This window comes from Limulus polyphemus, unplaced genomic scaffold, assembly GCF_000517525.1.
Source record: "Limulus polyphemus unplaced genomic scaffold, Limulus_polyphemus-2.1.2 Scaffold961, whole genome shotgun sequence".
NCBI classification, from domain to species: domain Eukaryota; kingdom Metazoa; phylum Arthropoda; class Merostomata; order Xiphosura; family Limulidae; genus Limulus; species Limulus polyphemus.
In genome coordinates, this window is record NW_013666571.1 from 97877 (window position 1) to 105041 (window position 7165).

Here is a 7165-nt window from a genome sequence, read left to right on the forward strand (position 1 = left end):
TTTTAAGATTATAAATGGATTTGATCTCGTTACTTGTGAGATTACTTTCAGTTTACGGGATTGGTTGACTATATTAATAGTTTTGTTTGAGAATTCTTTAAAAACGTTATTTAAAATACAGTTTTTGGGAACTTCGGCAAACCACATTCTGTTGTAGTTACCTGTGATAAAAGGCTGTTGGTTGATGTCATGGATTTCTTCTTTCTGTAGTTGGAGGATATTTGAGGTAGAGGTGGTCTTTTGTTCTTTTATGTAGCGGGTCACTAGTCTTCTGGCTAGATCTTCTAGATACGCCTTGAACTCTAGGCATGGAGTTGTTTTGTGGTTGACGGCAAAGTTGAGACCTTTGTTTAGAAGTTGAAGTTCTGTGTTGTTGAGTGTCCGGTCAGATCTGTTGATTACAAGGTTAGGCTGAGCTGCATTGTTGTGTTTCACTTCCCGTTGTTGTAGTTTCTTTAGTTGATCTAGTTTCTCATTGTGTATAGACTTCTTTTCTTGATTCAACAATGAGTTGTTTTGGTTGATAGCGCGTTGTTTATTGCCGTAATCATCTGGTTGTACAATATTTACTACTCAAAACGGTTAATGGAAAATAGGAGTTTATTATAGTCAAGCTATACAAAAGACACAACCATTATTATTAAACAATGTAAGTGGTACCCTTGAGTTCCTTTTTATGCGAAACAAGTGTCAGGTAATCATGTGAACAGGCAATTAAAGACAATCAATGAACATTTTGTTCATATTAATTTCACAGTTGGTACCATGGAGCGGAAATGTCCTTACAAAATATGTCAAGTGAAACAGGTATTAGTTGATCATTCATGCGGACTGACAATTAAAGGCAATCCATGGATAAAAGGGTGTTCTATCCCCATCAGAAAATAATTTAATAGAAAGTTTGTTTGTTTTTGAAATTTCGCGCAAAGCTACACGAGGGATATCTGCGCTAGCCGTCCCTGAGTTAGCAGTGAAAGACTAGAATGAAGGCAGTTAGTCATCACCATCCCCCGCCAACTCTTGTGCTATCATTTTTTACCAACGAAATAGTGGGATTCACCGTCACATTATAACGCTTCCACAGCTGAAAGAGCTAGCATGTTTGGTGGGACGGGGATTCGAACCGGCGACCCTCAGATTGTGAGTCGAGCGCCCTAACCACTTGGATATTCGGGTCCCCATAGAAAGTTACACATCAAACTGAGAAATAATCAATATAGAATTATTTTTACGTGATTATATATCTCAGATATGATATTAAAACATAATATTCCTAATTATTAGCGAAAACCTTGAACTTATATTTTGATAAAAACAAACTAACTATTAGCACAATACTCAATATCTTAAAGGACTCGTCTGTTTATCCGCTTTCACACATTATGTGTATGCATGTGTATATATGTGTGTGTACGAGTGGATACTGTATACACATATACAACAAGCATACACACATACATACACACATGTATATATATATATATAAAATTTTCAAGTAACTAAGCAAAAAATAAAACAAAATAATTCTTAAATATCTAATAAGTCGCATTAATGTGGAACTATAAAATCGGCTAAAATAATATATATTTCAAATAACAGGAAGATGTAGTCATTAATTTTCCACACTTCATCAACACGATGAGAAACAAGGAGACAAAGACAAAATCCACAGAACTAAGCATACAACTTGTTTTATTCTTGAAAGTCAACAATAACAGTTACAAAAATAGTTTACTGATTGGCTTCCAAAAGCACATAGTATCTGCATATTGACATTTTAAGACAAAGTATACTGCCCTTCATTCATTTCAGTATATAATCTTGATTCCTAGATAATATTAGAAATGATTTTCTCAAAAAATTCTTTGTTATTTATACTTAATTTCTCTAACGGCATTGACACTTTACATAAGATCAATCTTTTCCCATTATTAGTACATGGAAAAATAATTTACAACAGAACTGACCATTGATTCATAATGGAAAGTTCTGCTAGCTCAGGCTGGATGCATAGCACAATGTTTTGGCTTCTAGATCTCGCAAGCTAACTAATTAGATGTTATCTCTAGCGCTTAAGCATTGCTGGATGATTGATAAGCTGTGTTTGGCTACATCTTTTATACTGTATCTTTCTAATGTAACAATTTTTGTTTATCGTATAGTAAGCCTTAGTTTTACTAGATTAAATCAGTTCTTTCAGATGTGCGCTGATGTATAATGTAGCAGCTAGTAAGTTGCTCATTGGAATATTTCACAACAAATCGTGATAGTTGTTGTACAATAACTTTCTAAGTGGGGGTAGCAATCTCCTGGAGCCCTCACTGTTGAGGCTATTCAACATCTTAGTAATTAATATCTAAGTTATTTCAGCTCCTTTTTATCATAATATTTCATAATTGTTTCTTTATCATTATGTCATTTTCCTTATGACATCATGTTGAGATGCTAACTATTTTCCACTTACAGTTGTGCTTTAATACATCATCAACTATCATAACTAATGATCAATTGTCGATTTTAAAAGTACTTTTCAGCTTTCAGATGGCGAGAATTGTCGTTAAAATGTTACTTGAAAATAATGGCTGGATATTTGTTGTTTCAACCCAAGCTATGTTATATGTGAATATTTCTTCAGTTTGCTAACCTTTTCTTCGAGCACTTTTCTATAACGCTCGATACATGAATTCTCTTAGTGATAAAAGTTTTAACACGTTTCACGTAAATGACGGACATACGAAACAAGAGTACAAACGATAATGTGAATATATATATACATATGTATGTATATGTATGGTTGTGTGTGTGTGAAAGTAGTGCATAACACAGCAACCACAGCTGTTTGTGATTTAATTATTAATCATTATTAAGAGATGGTAGCATTAATAAAGATAACTTTTAAACAAATTCATACTTTCTTGATGGGAAAAATTATCTATAAGAGCGCTATTGGATCTCGTATTTTTAGTCGTAATATCTTATTTTGTTTTTTACCTCTCGGAGAAGACAAAATTTAATTGCAAATGTTAAATTGCCTTTGAAAATATTATGGCTATATCGCTAAAGAATTAACATATTTTAATATTTCCTTCTACCAGTCATTTTAATCTTTCTCTTCTTATTTGTTCCCAATAAAGACCATGTTTTGGCAGTAACAACATTTAATAGAATTTTGTTCACTGTATCAATATTCTTTGTTTTCCATCAAATAAATGCTGCTTATATTATTATAAGGCAATCAGATATTGCCACACGTACATTTGAAAGCCCAGTGGGTATTCAATGGCATAATGGTACAAACCTTGGGCTTTATGATTCGGAACCTGACACGCTATCCACTAGGCCACATCCGGTCAAAGCTTCGTGGGTAAAACGCAGACAAATAATTTTTATATCCGAAAGTATGAAAATCTACCAATAAAGATTATAGATCAATGATAGTTAGACAATCTATGATAATCAACTGGTAACAAGTAAATATGCCGTTACCCAAAACACTTGTTAGAAAATCGCAAACTAACCAAGTGAACAAGAATTCTATAAAGGTTTGTTTGTTTGTTTGTAATTAAGCACAAAGCTACACAATGGGCTATCTGTGCTCTGCTCACCACTGGTATCGAAACCCAGATTCTAGCGTTGTAAGTCCGCAGACATACCGCTGTGCCACTGGGGGGCTTCTATAAAGGTAAGTGTTAGTAAGTAAGTTTATATTAATTGTGAATAGTTGATGCCATCTTACAAACAAGGAACTTTTTATAAAAGTCTTACAGAAACCGTATTGAATTGGAATTCTCGAGAATAAATCCCACTAAATTTATGACAACAGAAGTGAAGATTTAGTCGAAATCAAGATGATAACATATTAACTGCAACTGGTATTGGAGGAGTTGAGAAAAATATATCCCAAGATTTATTTACAGGTTAAATTACACACTGGTGTGCCAAGACATTTCATGATATCATGTATAGAAAACACTCACACTCACTAAATCATACAATTTTATGCTACACACCAAATTTCTTAAACATTTTAGTATCCGAGTTAATAAGACTTAAAAGAGAGCAGTAAATCACATTACATCCTCCTGCATGACAACACTTTCCTACTAGATAGGCCCGGCATGGCCAGGTGGTTAGGGCGCTCGACTCACAATCTGAGGGTCGCGGGTTCAAATTCCCGTCCCGCCAAATATGCTCGCCCTTTCAGCCGTGGGGACGCTATAATGTGACTGTCAATCCCACTATTCGTTGGTAAAAGAGTAATCCAAGAGTTGGCGGTGGGTGGTGATGAGTAGCTGCCTTCCCTCTAGTCCTACACTGCTAAATTAGGGACGGCTAGCGCATATAGCCCTCGTGTAGCTTTGCGCGAAATTCAAAACAAACAAACAAACCTACTAGATAATATTAATATAGTAACATAACAGAAAAATAAATACATTTAAAACAGGCATTCCATTTCTTTTATGTTTTCTATATTCATTTCTTTTATATAATTTCCCACAATTTAAGATTTCTCCTACATTATTACTGTGATATCTCGTGGACAGCCAGCAAAGCAGAAACAGCTACTCCCGCTAATAACTGGAGGTTCACGGGTTTAGGGCTAGGATGTATATCTCCCAACGGGTTTTGACAGTCAAGTTACAAATCAAACGAAACAAAACGCAGATTTATACAAAAACAAAGATTTATTGACTCACAGTTAACAATACAAATAAACAATACTTCAATAACAAAATACAAAGCAATAAAATAGAACGGGCAACTGACTGCGAGTGCTTTCAAACTTTAAATAAAAACATATGACTAGCAAAAGTTAATGAAGACTTTAGTAGAAAAATACTCCTTCTGGTCTGCGAGCTTTCCCTTGTAAGTTAGTCTGAGTGAAATAAAAACTACCAAAACAATATCCTAAATCAAGTAAGGCTCTAACAATGGCAAAGCCACCACTCCACAAACTATGTTTTACATTTAGAATGAAGCTAACTCTAAAACTCTGAATCACCGACGAGAACTTTATGGCGTGAGCCTAAAAGTGAAAGTAAACAATGAATTTAAACATTGTCTATGAAAGGTGAACGTCTTATACAGCATGAAAAGTTTAAGAGTTAGATCGAAATAAGATCAAAGTAAAAATACGAACCTACAGAAACTATTTTAAGAGTTCTCGCTATGTTAAACAAAAGAAAAATATCGGATTCTGTCGAACACGTTAACGGAATAAAAACACATAAAAAATTCGGTAAATTTTTGTTAATTCTATACCAAGTATTTTTGATTCTCGTGTCAAATCTTATCTGCTGTCTTAAGCCTTAACACTGTCTTAGATATGCCAATAAACTCCGGAGTTCCAGACACAAGAACACAGTGATTGGTGCTTGTTATATTAGCTGGCCAACGGGCATCGAAGGTCAAGGACGATTTCGTTTGCAACTATTATCCGATTCGCCGACAAAAATAACTCAGCTTTCTAATTTAAAACAATGTTGTTATTGCTCTAAGATAATCAGGCAAACGCTTTCTTAATCTTTACCCATAATTAAGTAAAGTGAAAGTTATTAATTCACTGGATCATTGCTACCCTCCATTCATTTAACCGTGAAAAACAAAATAGTTTTGAAAATTTTGCTTTTTAACTAAATGGGTGAGAAACATAGTACGCCACCGTACCACGTTATCATAAGGCTACTGACAATGATTGATTTCTTCGTAAAATTTCATTTTTGGACGTTTGATAATGACATTATAATCCTAGTAGCCCGTCTAGTTTGCATATTCTAATATTCCCTGAATAATATTAAATGTAACACTTTTGAAGGAAAACATTTTACATTGAATATGGGAAAATAAACGAGACATATCAACTAAAGTTTTAAAAAACCACCGATATTTCCTTTGGTAAACCGCTTATATATCTGTTTTGATGGCAAATCAAAATAATTTTAACAGCAAGATAATAGTTGTAATCTTTAAACTTTATTAATTACAGAAGTTGGAATTTTTCAAATCTTTTTCTGATTTAGAGAATTAAAAAATCTAAAGATGCAAACAAAATAACACATTCATTACAAGAACTTCCCCCCCCCCCCCCCCCAGTGGCACAGCCATATGTCTGCGAACAAACAACAACAACGCTAGAAACAGGGTTTCGGTACCCGTGGTGGGCAGTGCACAGATAGCAAGTTTTGTAACTTTGTGCTCAACTTCAAACAAACAAACAAATACAAGAAATATAAACATTTATTAGTTTAAATTGAAACTAATCTAATTACATCTCTGAAAAGTATCGTTTAATGCAATTTTCATGCAAAGTAATGATATTCATGAGTGCAATGTATTCCTATTAGGGTTTAGCGAAATCTCTGAGAAATATTTTGATGTAAAATATAAGGCATAATTAATAACTAGATCTCAGAGACCCATAGGAAATAATTAAACGTAACACGAGTGTTCAAGTTGATGGATGAGATAATTTATTTTGTTTTGCTTAATTAAATTATTTATGAAATTAATAACCGTTATCATATAAAATTCAAATATTTATTGTCTGTACTGAAAGAATCGTAATACAGTTAGATGTGAATAAGTATCAATTCCAAAGTGTTTTCAGGTAATTTACATACAACGGTCTCATGAATTATCGTGTTTCAACAGGTATAAATACATAAACGTCATCTGGTTTTGTTGTCATTGGTTGGCCATGAGCAACTCCTGTTATAATCCATTCATTTATGCTATATATAACGTGAGTATGTTTTTTTTCAGAAATTCTTAAATTATATCAAATACTTTAAAACAGTCTCGGGTCAAAAACAATGGAAAGGCTATGTAATTGAATAAGTTGTGTCCGGTTTGAGAAATTTTTAAACATTTAATTGCATTAAATAATTTTCATAAGTATTAATGTATATATTATAATTAAAGTATAATTTTAGTTCTTGTTATAAAAATGTAAAACCAGGTAACTGTTACTTACATGCATAATTGGACGTTTCGTCTATCTATCTATCTATTTATATATATATATAAGAGGCTAATGTCCGTCTGTTAACAAAACACCTTCCGATTTAGATGAAACTTCGCAAGATTTTTCAACATCATAAAAGAAGTTCCTTACAAAGTTTTATTACAATTGGGTCTCTTATAAAAATGTTTATTTAGTGCATAT

At 33.2% G+C, this 7165-nt stretch overlaps 1 pseudogene; it reads left to right on the top strand.

Annotated features, from left to right (window-relative positions):
- The window catches only part of LOC106461442, a 48785-nt pseudogene that overhangs the window by 40027 nt on the left and 1593 nt on the right, over nt 1-7165 (top strand).